The sequence below is a fragment of the Pteronotus mesoamericanus genome, unplaced genomic scaffold, assembly GCF_021234165.1.
Source record: "Pteronotus mesoamericanus isolate MK-2021 breed Mesoamerican mustached bat unplaced genomic scaffold, CSHL_Meso_final contig_25, whole genome shotgun sequence".
Lineage (NCBI taxonomy): Eukaryota > Metazoa > Chordata > Mammalia > Chiroptera > Mormoopidae > Pteronotus > Pteronotus mesoamericanus.
The window spans coordinates 18106403-18122883 of record NW_026555105.1 but is presented as its reverse complement, the minus strand read 5'-3'; the positions used below and the strand labels follow the sequence as shown (position 1 = coordinate 18122883).

General features: G+C 38.3%; 1 protein-coding gene across 1 annotated transcript in view; it reads right to left on the bottom strand.

The window, feature by feature from the left end:
* Window positions 1–15722, bottom strand: part of NCOA6 (nuclear receptor coactivator 6) — a 92753-nt gene extending 77031 nt beyond the window's left edge. The window contains exon 1 of the mRNA XM_054573854.1: window positions 15534–15722. The gene's annotated coding sequence lies outside the window, so the exon portion shown is untranslated. The remainder of the gene's footprint in view (window positions 1–15533) is intronic.
* Between the last annotated feature and the right edge of the window lie 759 nt (window positions 15723–16481).

Below are 16481 nucleotides of genomic sequence, written 5' to 3'. Positions count from 1 at the left end.
GAAATTAAGTAAAGCCAAATGCCTGTGCAATGATTTCCTAACTCAACATTCACTTTTTAAACTGTTTTCATACAGACAAATGTCAAATTATTAGCAGTAAAATCAACTGAGTACATCTTGAGAATAGATTAGCATTATTTATAATAATGAAACAAGGTAATAGACTAGAAAGAGAGGTAGGCTGAGCATGGCAGGGTGTACCTTGAGTTCTAGTTATGATCTTCCCATAAAGTTGTATGATTTTGGGCAGGACACAATCTCTCTGGGCCTGAGATTCCTAAATTATAAAATGAGAAGATGAATCACTAAGCTAGACAGAGTCTCAGGTTCCTTCTAGGTTTAAGAAAACTCAAGGACTGTTTATCAAGAATGTTAATTATTATTTTATATGCTTTTATCCTAGAATTCCTACATTATCTGCCTTATAAATCTAAGTCTAGATATTATACCTATATTACTTAATTTCAAGAAATTAAGTTGACCTTTAATCACAGAGGCTTAAATGTTTCAGGATAATTTATAAGGCATTTTAAAAGTGTCTGAATAAAAAACTACCTGTGAATTATCAAAGACAATCTGCCATGTCACAACTAAAGAAAGATCCTATCTCATCCTCCCTACACTCTCTCATGAGTTTCTTACAAAACTAGTACATACTTCCTGTTCCCAAGTCCACAGCTCCCAGGGAAAATTTATGCAAACCTCCACCCTAATCACAGAATTTAGTTCCCTGAAAGAATCAACAAAATGCCTGTCAAGGAGACTGGCATTTCAATACTATAACACTAGTTTGCTCGTGGTAGTGATAACACACAATTTAAGAGATTAAAAAATATTAGTAAAATTAACTCTTAAACTTCAATCTTGACATAGTATAAGAAACAAAAGATAAATTAGTGAAATATGAAATTTTAGATTCCTAAAACTAGTACTAATTCTAATAGAGACATAGTTAATAATTTAATCATGCATACTGTAAACCAAAAGAATAAATTAGAGGCTCAATAAGATTTTTCCCTTGTTAGATATCATAGTAGGTGGATAAAGTAAAATTTAGGGAAAAATTACTTTATACATCATGTTCTTTTTTAAAAAATATATAATTTATTTACTTTTTAGAGAGAGAAGAACAGAGGGAGAGAAACATCAATGTGTGAGAGAGACATCGATGGGCTGCCTCTCACACGCCCCCAACAGAAGAACCTGGGCACAACCCAGGCATGTGCCTCACTGGGAACTGAACCTATGACCTTTTGGTTTGCAAGCCAGCACTCAATCTACTCAGTCACACAAGCCAGGGCTACATCATGGGCTAATTATAAACACCACCACATTATTTCAATTATAAAGCTACAATTAAAAAATAATAATACGTTTAGAGCATCAGTCTTTTAATCCATGCTCTAAATATACAAATGACATTGAAAAGTTGACCAAATCCTAGAATCTAGGCACTAATACAAAATTCCCTAAAAATAACTTGACAAGAATCTGAGCAGAGCAAGAATTACTCGAGAGAGACCTTGGCAATAATTTGGTCCAATATTCTCATGGAACAGATGGAAAAATTAAAGTTCAAGTCGATAATTTGTCCAAAGCTTCTTAGTAGTAGGGAAACTTCCTATATGACACTTACTTACAAGTGGAATACTTTATATTAAAGAAACTAGAAAAGCCCCAGCCAGTGTGCCTCAACTGGCTGAAGCACTGTCCCATAGACCAAAAGGTCGCGGGTCTGATTTCCAGTCAGGGCACATATATACCCAGGTTACAGGTTCAATCCCTCATTGGGGCACATATGAGAAGGCAACCAATTGATGTCTCTCTCTCTCATATGATAATGAATGTTGTCCTGCTATATGACAATAATGTAAGACAACTTTAAAGAACAAGGACTCTGTCTCTAATAAAGTTTCTAACAAGAGTTAAATCATGAGATCTGGGCTCTATGTTAGAGGAGTCCTGGCTTAGACCATCATTTCAAAGAACCTGTTGGTGTTTCTTCTTCTGCATGGTCTTAATATATTCATAATGACAGTGTTGACAGTTTGTTTTTGTTTTTTTTGCTTTATGCTCTTATAATTATCACTTTTTAAATCAAACACTGAAGTCCTAAGGTCAGCTTTCAAGTCCTGCAGCGACCATTTCATCATTACTGATGACCCACATGAATACACTTAGCAAATCTGCAGACATAACTGTATTAGATGAATACATTAATATTTTCAAACACAGGACAGCAATCAAAATGAAAAGCATTTTCTTCAAAGCTCAAATGAGATTATTTAAAAATTAGAAAATCTAATACCATGCCTGTCCACAAACAGTGAAGAAGAGATAATTTTTTGATCAGAAAAGGAAATTCAACGGCAAGGTAAAAACAGGTTCATTAATATTAAAAAACAAAAAAATAAGTCTCTGCCCAAACTACCAAAAAAGAAAAACAAAATTAAGATTAAAAAGTAATAACATAGGACAAAAATATAGAAATAAAATGTAAAAGAATTATTAACTTTGGTAGGGTGGTGATGACCCAAAAAGTCATAAAGAAAAAGATCAACAGACACGATTACGTAAATATTAAAAGTCTATATGTCAAAAGAAGCCACAAAGTAAACAGCCAAATGATAGACTGGCATAATATATTTGTACCATATGACAAAAAAAAGGGATTAATATCCCAAATACACAAAAGCACCTTCAAATTGATTAAAAAGTAAAAAAATAGTAACTCAAGAGAAGAAAAGTCTAGAAAAGTGATTTGTAGGGTCTGTAACTTATTAATGGTCAGGGAAATGAAAATTAAATAAGACAACACTTTTCATCCAACTGATTAGCAAAACTAAAAAGATCCTTGTTCTCCAGTGCCAGAGGGAATAAAAGGGAAAAAAACGTGGCAGTTCATAATACTAAAAGAAGCTTATCTTTTAACCAGTATTTGGAAATTTACCTCAGTGGTAAAAGCTTCATTTCTTAAAAATCTATGCACAAGGATGTCTACTCTTTGTGACATGGGAAAATGAGAAACAACCTGAATGTTCACTGATAGAAACCTACACAAGTATTATGCAGCTGGAAAGAAGGAACTGGATCCCTGCTTAATGACATAAAAGAAAATATATGATATCCAAGTAAGTAAAAAAAAAAAAAAAAAGGAAGTTGTAGAATAATGTATATGGCATCATGATAATTTACAAAATAAGAGAAAATGAATCAGTATGTATACCTGTGTTTCTAAACGCATAGAGAAAAATATGGAAGAAACACTAAGCTATTCCATTTGGGTAGCTGGGAGGAGAGGAACCGATGTTTGGCTTTTTCTTCATGTGCCTCCAATGATTTTCAGCTTGTTTCAATTAGCCTATACTGCTTTTGTGGTTTGAAAGAAAAATCCTATTTGAGTATAACATAACAAAAAAGAAACGGACTAAGAAAAAATCTGTACTAGGAATGACACAAAAATAATTATTTAAAAGTGATAAAGAACAGTGTATAAAAGACAGCTAAATGAAACACTCAGAGGAAAAGGAATGAAAATAAATTCTGGGTGTCTTGTGTGTGCGTATATAAAACAACTTTTATGATTTAGGATTTATCTCCATTTCAAAAAGAAAAGTAAGTTTTTGATTCAAGAGCTTTAAAATTAAGTTTGTCTGTTTAGAATTTAAACAGACAAACGAAAAAAAAAAGCAAACATCAGCTCCAGCCGGCGTGGCTCAGTGGGCTGAGCGCTGACCTGCAAACCATAGGATCGCTGGTTGAATTAATTCCCAGTCAGGGCACATGCCTGGGCTGCATCTGGGGCCACAGTTGGGAGCGTGCGAGAGGCACCAATTGCTGTATCTCCCACTCATCTGTTTATCTCCCTCACATCACTGTTTCTGTCCCTCACTTTCTCCTTCCCTTCCTCCCTCTCTAAAAATAAATAAATAAAATCTTTAGAAAACAAAAAAGTAAACATGATTCATCATAAGATGTTGTCAAAGAAACGCCCAGTTATATATTTACAATCTGTATCTTCTCTTTTTTTGGTTAAGTTATATTTTATTTTCGCTAAATTTTAAAACTTGAAATTTCTGTTTTATAACGATGCACCATTTTTGTTACACTGAGTAAAATTTTAATATGCATAGTACAAACACTTGAAAGGAAAATACCAAATCTTCACTAAACAAATGGTCAAATAATATGAAAATTAGATAAAATGAGATTGAAAAAATGCTCATCAATGACAAAAAATATATTTATTTATTTATTTGCTGGTCACAAGGAAAATAAGTACAAGTTCACAATGGAGAGATCTGGCAGTCACAACTTGAACTCTGTAATTGATATTACCATTGACAGTGGAAAACCCTGACATTTATGTACCTTGCAATATCATGCAATGTGAAGAATATTATTATTTTTGCCAAAATGTTTAACTAGAATATAATCAAGTCTTTAAACCTTCCAGTTTAGGGAAATGCAAGGAATAAGGGAACAAGTTAAATACCACAAAGAAAACAGACAAATCCAGAATGTGGCAAATTCAACAACAAAACTGCTCTGGTCTCAATAAATTAATGCCATGGCAGGAAATGGTGAGGCAGCAGACAAATGGGAATTGTTACAGGTTTTTAAAGAACTATAAAAATAATAACGTGCACATGAAATACATGGTACTTAATTTGATTCCACTTTGAACATTTCAGAGTCAGTTGAAGAAACTTAAATATACTAGGTGATGTTAGGCAATATTAAGGAATTACTGATAATTTTGTTAGATGTGTTAACAGTACTATGATCTACTAAAGAGAACGTCCTTATTTTTAAGAGATGGATTTTAAAATATTTAAAGGCATAATATCATGATGGCTTTATTTTAAAAAGGTTTAACAGCCCTGACCAGGCTAGTTTGGTTGGAGTATCGCCCTGTACACCCAAAGGCTGCAGGTTTGATTCCCAGTCAGGACACATACCAAGGTTGTGGATTTGATCATTTGATCCCTGGTCAGGGCGCACAGGGGAGGAATCAATTGATGTCTCTCTCACAGATGCTTTTCTCTCTCCCCTTCATCCCCCTTCCTCTCTCTCTAAAATCAATAAAGCATATCCTCAGGTGAGGATTTTTTTAAAAAGATTTAACGTAAGTATACTATTAAACAAATGGCAACATGCTGAATATAGGTGATGGGTAAAAGGGTGTTCATTGTACTATCTCCGGGTGAGTTTTTCTGTATGCTTAAAATTTTAATAATAAAACTTTAAATATCAAAACCCCCACAAAACTGTGACGTACCACTATTATACTGGAAGAAAAAAATATGAAATCTAATATTAGCTAATGGTTAGTGGTAATATAAACTGCTCTAAAGGTGCTCTAAAAAATACTGACAATATGGTTAAATACTTAGACCCAACTGAATCATTTTAGAGAAAATACTCTAAAATGAAAAATGAAAAATGAATTGGGGAAAAAATATCTCTAAAGAGATGTTACAGCAGTATAATTTAGAATTGCAAACCCAAAATAAAAACAAACTGGCAATTACTCAAATGCAAAATAACCAAAGAGTATTTAAACTTTGGTTATTGTGTATCCATTAAAAATGATGACTATATAAACAAGTGGAAAAATGCATGAATGTATTGCCAAATGAAAAACATCTATAAAAAAAAACTATACGAATTAAAGTTGTAAAGATTATATGTATATGATAATGACTAGGAGGTTATGTATTTATTTGTAATATTTAAATACAGTTTTTAGAACTTCATGAGGATACATGTTCTCAGAGAAAATATGAATGCAAATAAAGAATCAGGAAAAACTGCATAGGCGCAAATAAGAAAAGGCACCTTAGGGCTACTGTTGACTATGATCTGAATGAGTATTAACAATTTGAATACAATCCTATTATGAACAAAAGGTCAATTATCATTAAAAGGACACAGAAAAAGAGTGTATCACTGGCATATATAGTGCATAGTCTTCCTCAATTCTTACCATTAGTCAGATGTTTTAAAAAGATATGGAAAAACTGAAAAGGGTTCAGAGAAAAATCAAGATGTAAAAAATAGGATGGAAAAAAGGTGATTTTGAAGAAAAGGTTGAAAGAAAATGAAGAGCGACATGATTATTACTACTGAAATCCATGGAGAGGCTTCTGAATAGAGAACCTAAAAAATTAATCTATCTCAACACCCATAGATGACTAAGAGGCTAATAAAAACCCTCAGTTTGTTGTCATGGTTTTTGTTGTTTTATTTTTGGTTTTGGATTTTTCATAAGAAGAATTTCTTGACTGGTGAAAAGTTACTGGCATAGGCAAATGAGGGCCGCTGGGTGTGTTATATCATCAACCATCTGTTTTTCTTCAAGTTGTCTACTTATCCAAGATCACCTGATCACAGAATCTCCCTAAAGCCTGAATTAGTTGTTCAAAGTTTGAATCAGTTGTCTGCCATTTCAAAATTCTGCAATGCTGTCTTGCTCCCACACACACTACCCACTCAGAACTATTCAAATGTCCTAGGTCTGGCCTTTAGGACCCCAAGAAACTACTCTGGGATCTCTCCATAACTCTTCAACACAGCAGCAAACCACAAGTCTCACTATTTCACTTCCTAAATATTCCTTACTTTCCTATGTCCATTATTCCCTTTGGTTCTTCTCTCCTTGTTGCAATCTTACCCTTCCTTTTATTTAGTAAATTTTATTTTTTTTAATCCTCACCCAAGGATACATTTTTATTGATTCTAGAGAGGGAGGGAGAGAGGGAGGTGGAGAGAGAAGGAGGGGGGAGAAAAAAAATTTGATGTGAGAGAGAAACATCATCTGTTGCCTCCTGTACACACCCCGACCAGGGATCGAACTGGTGAACTTCTGGTGTATGGGACAACGCTCCAATCAACTGAGTCACCCGGCCAGGGCCTATTTAGTAAATTTTAATTTAATACTTCTTTATCATGTCATCTGTTATCAGTTGAATTGTGTTCCCACAAAGGATATGTTAACATAAATCCTAATCCTTCGACCACAGAATGTGACCTGATTTGGAAATAGGATCATTGCAGATGTACTGTTTTTGCCATGTACATTGTGCACCCATGTTTTTGTGCCCATTATACACAGGGTTATTATATCCATATTACATCCATGGAATGTAATCATTATACCCATGTATAAGGAGCATCCTTACTTTTTCCTCAAAAATTTGGGCAGAAAGTGCACATTATACACAGCAAAATACAGTAATTAGTGAGAAGGAGGTCATATTGGAATTGTGCAGGCCCTTAATCCAATATGACTGGTAACCCTATAAGAAGAGGGAAATTTGGAGACATATATAGAGAATGCCATATGACAACAGAAGCAGAGAGTGAAGTGATGCAGCTGCAAACCGAGAAACACCAAGAACTGATAGAACCTAGGAAGAGACAAAGAAGGATTCTATTCAAAGTCTCAGAGGGTACACAGCCCTGCTGAAACCCTGAATTCCAGTTCTAGCTTCAAGAACTGTCAGAGATTTATTTATTTTTTCCATCACCATTTATCCCCTCATATCCCCTTCCACCTCTGTTTATCCCCTTCCCCTACATAAATTTTTAAGTCACCCAGTTTGTAACTACACCTGGAAAAGTAATATACCACCTTTTCCATGAAGCCTTCCGTGATCCTCCAAGGTGAAGTTCTCTCTCTCTTCTGAATTCCCACAGCACTTACTATTTCATTTAAACCATGCTTTCCCTTCTTTTTATTTATGTTCACATCATTTCCCCAGATGAATGAGTTTACTGGAAGGTAGAAACTAATTACTCATCAACTATATACATCTTTCAGTGGTGGGAGGCAGTCAACATATACAGACTATACTAATCAAATTCTTCTCCACACTTTAACTAATCTCAATGCTTCTGAATGAGTCATCTCTTCATACAGTGAAAAGTAACACAACATAAAAGAACTCAGTTAAAGGCTCATTTTCTTTAGTAAGCATTCTGAGATTCAACTTTACTTATATTAGTTATTATCAATATACTTCACACTGATATATGCATGCATGTGTATGCACAAACTGTTCTTCACTAATATCCATAATGAGAAAGAATGTTTAACAAATCCATTATTTAGGGTATACTAAACTGTCTCTATTAAGTCTAGTCAGATGATGGTTTATGTAACTTCCCACTTTCACTGGTTAATTGGTAGTTAACCACAGTGTCTGTGAATTTCTCCAAGTGTTCGAATTTTTTAAAGTCTGTATTTTATAGCAGAAATGAACTTGCTTCCATATAACATTTAAAATTACGGCAAGGGACTTAATCTAATGAATAATTTCTCTCAGTAAAAATCTAAAACAGGAATTTGATCCACAAATTTGCAACTATTTCTTTCTGTGAGAGACAGCTGCTGTGTGATCTCTAGAAAATGTACATAAACAGTACTATAGAACTAATATTAATTCTAATTCAGTGGTTTAATATCAGTAAAGGAGCTGGTTAATGAGAACTTCTGTTGCCTTCTTGTGTGTGGGGGTGGGGGTGAGGGTGGGAGGGATTTGAATCTGCTTAATGCTAAATACTAACCTAAATACCTATTTAAGGTATAAATACCCTCTGAATTTGGGGATCATTAATTGACATCATTTTTTCCCAACTTTATTGAGATATAAGAAACATAAGTTATATACATTAATTAAGGTGTAAAAGATGAATACATGTATATATTGAAAAATATATAACAGAATAAGGTTATAGCACAGCTATCACCTCACATAATTAACCATTTTTTGAGTGTTGAGAACACTTAAGATCTACTCTCTCAACTATATAATACAGTATTGATAGCTCTAGTCACCATGCTGTTCATGAACTCCCCAGAACTTATTCATCTATAGCTGCAAGTTTGAACCCTTTGACCAGCATCTCCCCATTTTCCTCACCTCCCCAGCCCCAGCAACCACCATTCTACTCTGTTTCTATGAGTTCAGCTTTTTAACTGACATAGTTAATATTAATTGATAATTAATAGTCTAACTGACATAAAATACACAATTCTTCACAAGTTACAGAAGATGTTGGTACCGGTTTTTTACTTTATAGTGTTTATATATAAACTATAGCTTATCACCAAATTCTAGAGCTGTGTTACTCTAACACAGTCCTGGTACTCCCTTTATGTACATATTTATATATACTCTACTCGTTTATTAATTAACTCAGCAAATGTTTATTGAGCTCCTAGGCAGCCACCTTATCTTTTTAGAATAAGGTGAGACACAAAAAGATTAAATTTTAAAAAATAAATGTGCAAGATAACACATTAGGTAGACACTGGGGCCACAGGGAGGGAGGCAGGAACCAGCAGACACAAGCCCAGCCCTCAAGGGGCACGCAATCTAGTGAAGAGTGAGAGAGCAAACTAGTTCCTTATCTCTCCTTTCTCTCCTGCTGTTTCTTACACTTCATGACCAAGCTTACTTTCCTAATGTACAGCCTTAATTATGTTACCCTATGGCTAAAAACTATTGATGACTTCCCATTACTTAGTCAATTAGTTATTAGTTATTATCAATATACTTCTTAGCTTGCAAATGAAAAGGATTCAAAGCCTTTCATGATTCAGTTGTATAACACACAAAAACTAAGGACAAGGTTTGGACTGCCTGGACTCAAGTTCTTTCTCCATCAGTTGTTAGCTCTATGCCTCAGTCTCTTTATCTGTAAAAAATAAACAAAAAAATAAATAAAAATAGTGCCTATCTCACAGGGTTGTTGTAAGGTTTAAATGAAATACTACTATAAAAATGCTTGGCACACTATCTGGCAAATAGTATGCATGCAAAAAATGTGACCTTCTACTATTATTATTGCTGATGTTCGATCTCCATTTCCAGCCTCAACTCCAACAGCAGACATGTTGTAATCTTGTTCTCGAGCCAAGCTGGACTCTACTATCTCCTGAATATCTATCTCCACAATCATACTTTCACTCAGCCTGCAAAAAACTGCCTCGTCTCCAAGTATTATGATCCTAACCATTCTTGGCAGCTCCGCTCAAAGACTACCTCTTTCAAGTACCATTCTCTGATATCCCAGGTCCATCACACATGACACTTAAACCCTGGCTAGATTCATCTTCATACCCTGTGGAGTTCCAGCCAAAAGTACATAGTAGGGCTCAATAAATGTTTGACAAATGAATGAATTTCTGTATTTCCTCTCTCTCATCCAACTGCTCTTTTGGAAAACAGCTCTACATCATACATAAAAAGACCTCTTCTGTGGTATTTCATAAAGCTGGCCAGCTAATTTTCTTTTATCACTGATATGATCATTTCTTATGTAGTACCCAGCACATAGTAGATGCCTAAATGTTCAGTGATTTGAACTAAATGTCATCTCATTTTTTAATTTCAATTATCACTTCATTCATTATGATCAAGTATGAGTCAGCCTTAGAAACAGATTTTTGTGCTTACCTGCCCACGAACTCATTTGTCAAACATCTGTCCTGACCCTATCCTAATATGTCATTTATTGATTTAGGAGATATAATATTTAAAACCTCAGAAAGAACCAGAAAATTACATGCATGCAGGGTGGTAAAAGTAAATGTGCAAAGCAGGTGAGTAGTGAGGATCACAAAGAAAACCAGGAAATACATATCCACCTAAAAACTTCAGCTTTTATTGTTTTGATATGAGAGAATGTGGGCTTGGTGTTGACAGATCTTTCAATTCCTCAAGATGTCAGAAACTCTGAAATTTATATAAAATTTTAAGACATTAAAAATACAATATGAATCCTAGCTGGTGTGGCTCAGTGGACTGAGCACCAGCTTACAAATCAAAAGGTCCTAGGTTCAATTCCCTATTCCCCCCACCCCCAAGTCAAGGTTGCGGGCCAGGTCTCCAGTTGGGGGCATGTGAGAAGCAACCAATCAATGTTTCTCTCCCTCTTTTCTCCCTTCCTTCCCCTCTGTGTAAAAATAAATAAAATCTTAAAAAAAAAATATTGTATGAGCCAAACAAAAGGTGTCTGCTGGTCAAATCCAACCACAGGCTGCCAGTTTGCATCCTCTGTTGCAGAAGTTCTCTATAATAAGTGTTGGGGTGGGAGGACATCCATTTCAGCTGACAGTCTAATGATAAACAGCTAAAACCAAGACAATCGGGAAGCATCTCCTGCAACCCTTAGCCTAGCTCTCAACCACCTTGTATTGTCCTAAAAACCAAACTAATTCTACAATTATATTGAGCATATCAAGCCTCTCCTCTGTGCTTACTGCTGGGAATCAGATATGAATGATAATGTTAAATAACAGGTAACATTATTAAGCATTTTCTAGGTGTCACACAGTTCTACATGTTGCATGAACTAACTCACTTAACCTTCATGATAATCCTATAAGATAAACACTATTATCCTAGTTCAAAGATCAGGAAACTGAGGCAACTTGACCAAGGTCACAAATTAGCAAGCAGTGGAGCTGGAATTAGGACCTCAAAGTCCACCAAAAGAACTCACAGTTTGAAAACAAAAGCCATTCTATAAACGGTGCTGGGATAATTAATTGTACATACGGGAAAAAAATTAAACTGTACACACCCCAAATCACACACAAGAGTTGATTCCAGATGAATTAGAGATCTAAACATCAAAGGCAAATCAGTATAGATTCAAGAAGACAGTAAAAGGATAATTTCAAACTCTTGGGGGAGGAAAAGATTGATAAACTTTATTAAAATTCAGAACTTCTTTTTAACAAAAGACAACTTAAAGAGATTTAAAAGATTAACCTCAAGATGGGAAATGGCATCTGTAGTGCATATAACCAACAAATGATTAATAATCAGAAAATATAAAGAAATTTTTTGAAAAAGACAACCTAAAATAGAAAAATGGCAAAACAAGTCCCAGCATGGTCTAAGCTGTAAAAACCTGGTATTACCACAGCTGCCACACAGCAGAACTGAGAACAGCAGGCCTTGGCATCACTGACACGGACATAAAATATTCAGGGGTCTATGTCACGCTGCCGGTACACAGAGCATGGGGGATCCAGCCAGAAGGACAGAGCCAAAATGGTTATTCTCCATCATACAGGAACTAGCTAGCTAAACTGAAGTTGAAGACCCAAATTCAGACACGCAGATGGGGGATTAGCAAAGGTCTTTGTTAAGGGCCATATGGTAAAATAAGTATTTTCAGCTTTGTAAGGTACATATCCTATCACAAACACTCAACTCCACCATTGGTAGTGTGAAAACAGCCAAAGATAATATGTTAATGAATAAGTGTGCTAGTGTTCCAATAAAACTTTACATAAATAGGGGGCAGGCCAAATTTCACCTATGGGCCATAGTTTGTGGATCCCTACCATAGATTGCTGTGATTTTCCTACACTCTAGGAATATTTCTCGTGTATTTCTCTGACTTTTATGTCTGCTGACATCTCTATTTTCCTGAAGGAAAAACTATACATTCAACAGTTTTGCAATGGTTTCCAAAAGTCTTGAACAAAAAATATCTTCTCCTTTGTTATCTGTGACAATTCTCACTTCATTTTCCTTTTATTATTTAACCTTTTTGACAGCCACTATCCCAAACTAGAAATCTAAATTTTCTTACCACTCATAATTATCAACACCTGCAAATTCTAATGTCCAATGCTCAAAGTCTCTGCCTTAGTTCAAGTCATTACTTTTTCCCTGCTCTCCTGTCCTCCTTCCTTCTAAAGGACATCCATTTATCTCCTAAAAATTAAATATCATCATACAGTCCACTCCTTGAAGACCCTGAATACCTCCTATCAGCTAAGGATTCAGTCCAAACTCCTTGTAAGGTCCTTCACAACCATATTCCAATCAACTTTCTCCAATTCTCCATCTGGCAAACTCCTTCACATTTCATGTCATCCTTTCACGAAACCTTCCCTGATTCCTAGAGCAGAGTCATGCCCACTGCTGTGTCCTTACAACCTTTGCTAACTCTCCTCTGGCATTTACCATTGTTTACATGTCTACTTCTCTCATGGGAGTGAATATCCAAAGTAAAAAGGTCCTGCACTAAAGACCTCTGAAGCCTCAAAGCTTAGCATAATGCTGGACATGCAATTGATGTCTACCACACAGTAAATGTATGGTGAATGGAAAACATACTTTGTAGTAGGAGTAGGGTTTCTTAACCTGGGATTCACAGACTTGAGTCCACAGATAGAATTCGGGGCAGTGCGGGGGCGGGATCCACGAACTTGCCTAAGAAAATAAATTCTACCCCAGCTAGTGTGGCTCAATGGGTTGAGTGTTGTTCCACAAACTAGTGGGTCACTGGTTCAATTCCCAGTCAGGGCACATGCCTGGGCTGCTGGCCAGGTACCTGGCTGGGGGCATGACAGAGGCAACAGATCAATGTTTCTCTCTCGCACATAAATGTTTCTTTCCCTCTCTTCCTCCCTTCCCTCTTCTCTAAAACTAAATAAATGAAATCTTTAAACAAAAAAAAAGAAAAAGAAATTCTGTCTCTCTCCATTGCTCTCTCTAAAATCAATCAATAAAAAACTACTATATTTCAATATAATTCATTTTCTTTGAAATTTAAATTGTATTTTGTTTTATGTTTAAAAATACGTAAGTTTCACTAGATGCTAGTGGGGCCCAGGGCACAAAGTTGGGCCTTCCTGTGTTACAAAGACCCAGAACAAATGAATCGTGTTGCTATACACACACACACACACACACACACACACACATATGGTATATGCATACATATTGAATATCTATTGAAAATCTTACTGTTATGAATGTCCTCACAACCTTTTTGTTGAAAGTTCTTTTTGGCCCTGGCTCAGGTGGTTAGATTGTGGGGGGTGAGGTCGCATATAAAAATCAACCAATGAATTCATAAATAAGTGGAACAACAAATTTATGTTTCTCCCGCCTCTCTACAATCAATTAATTAAAAACAAAATTAAGTCCTTCTTGATTATATGGGAGCCCTAGAACTATATCATGATTGATTTGCATAGCTTTCCCTCAGAATTCTCCCATAGCACATTTGATCTTTCAGTTCTTCTCTTTATTTAAAATTCGATCACAATTGTGATCCTGGGTCTCTATCATTATTCACTTTTTTTAAAAAAGGCTTTTTATGTCCCTTTGTTGCATAGTAAACACCTAGAGAAGGAGCATCTCTTAAAATTCTAGATAAGGATCCTGAAGATAACTTCTTTGCACAAATGGAGGTAGGCTGGAAATTATCAAATACCTGGTTACCCATACTTTTTTTGTATTTCCCTCAGCCTCTGAACTCACAAACTGACAAACTCATTACAGAAACAAAATAAATAGTTCTTTGACATAAGCTGCTATGCTTGATTTCTTAACATTTTTCTGCCTGCTAGCAAATTCTTCTAAGGCAGTGTGTTGAATGAGGCAGCAGACCTGAGTGCCAGTACCCTCTCTGCTACTAGCTTTTAAAATCTTGAGAAGTCACCTTTACCTTTCTATACATGTCTCAGAGAAAATCACCTGAAATCGCTACAGGATCTCTAAGATCTTTGGATTCAATAATGCCTTTCTGATGACCTCCCAGGTGACCCAGCTCTTAAAACAGTGGGCTGTCCCCTTCCTGGGAAGACACGTTGGGTCACCGCCCACAAACAGCCCGGTCCCTCCTTTTAAAGATACATACAAACTCCCTAAGTTGATGGAGACTCTCTCTTTTTGCCAACCAGTTCCATTCTCTGCAGCCGTTTTGCTGGCCAGCTCCTGCACCCGAACCTCAGTCCCTCTTTTTTCCCTTCCTTATCAAACCCTTCCCCATTTTTGTTGCTCCCCCAATAAGGAATGGAGGATCCTGGGGGCACATACGTCCTCAGTCCCTCAGGAGTTATACGGTCTTGCAATTCAGCCCCGCGACTCTGATGACTGCCCCAATCTGATACCTAAAGAGTCCGCATTTCTAAGCAACCCCTTCCTCCCCGCCCAAAGGACTGCCACTGTCCTGACAGCCTGAGCTCGGGCCTCACACCCCTACGGATCCTACCGGCTCTGGGGTCCTGAACACTACCCATAGTCTAACCCAGCTCCAGGTCTTGCCCCCACAAGCTCCACGGACCCCGACCCCGGTTCCGTTTGGACCAGTGTCCCTTGTCCGCGACCTGGCCACGACCTCACGTCCGGCTCCGCCAGTTCCTCGGGCCTGAAGCGCCACCCCGTGCAGACCCTGGCCCGCCCTGCACTCCCTCAGCGCCCCAACCGCGCGTCCGGCACCCTCTCTAAACCCGGCCGGGCCCCAGCTCCCTCCAGCGCCCCCGCCCGCAGGCCCGGGGTCCGCTCCCCAACATGGCGACGGGGACACGAGCACGGCGGGCGGGCGGGGCAGCTCCGGGCCCGGCCCGCACACGGGCCGTGCTCTACGGTCGGCCGGCGCCATTTTTCCGCGCCGGGCCCGGGCGGTGCCTCCTTCCAGCGGAGCCAGCCGGGTCGGGACGGCGGACGGCCGGCGGGCCCACCCCTTACGGGCTCGCGTCGCCGTCACCTCACCTGAGCGCGGCCCCAGCCCTCCCGGGCGGGCCTCGGAGCACCGGCCCCGGCCGTGCGTGCCCGCGGCCCTCCGTGAGTTCGTCCGTCCGTCCTCGCGTGCGCCCGTCTGTCCGGCCGTCGGCGCCCGGCTGCCAGCAGCCCGACCCGGCAGGGCCTCAGGGAGCCGGCGGGGAGGGGGATGGGCCGGACCGGGCCGGGGAGGGAGGGGGAGGGAGGGAGAGAGGGAGGGAGTGCGGGAGGGGGCGGGGCGGACCAGGGTGGGTGGGGCCTGGCCACGTGACCAAACGTCTCAAAGTGCGCGACCAGCCGAGCGCGCACCAGCTCGTTTGGGTGCAGAGCTTGGTACCGAAACCCAAAAGATCTTTGTGTTCTGGTGCTGTAATATCGTCAGTGGCACCTTTCCCCACCTCAGAGTCACTGTACAGCACTATGGAAGGCTTCTAACTCAATATTCTTGGGGAACTCAGTTCTTCAAGCCTCAGTTTACCAAGCTGAACTATGGGGATAAAAATAGTGCTTGCAAAGAGGAAATGAGCGACGGCATGGAAAACAGTACAGCACCTGACACATAGTGTCTAGTAACGTTAATAGTGATAAAGATAATCTTTAGCCTTTATTATCATTTGCCTGTAAGTCCCTCTCTACCTTTTTCCATCATCATCGTCTCCCCAAACTCAGTAGGTGCCTTCCTCCCTCCTCAAATGTAGGGCAGCTTCCCCAGCACTGAATTTCATGTCTGTCCTAGAGGCCTGGATTCAGATCTGGCTTTCACCCTTGATAGCTGTGTGTTTTTCTTTTCCTCTGAACCTCAGCTTCATCATCTAAAATGGGAGTTAAGGGTCTGTTACCACAGAAACATCACAGACGATTGAAGATGAGCAGGTGGATTGTAAACTGATTGTAAAGCTCAGGCTAACTGGTTTCATCTAAGAAAAGGAGTCAGAATTT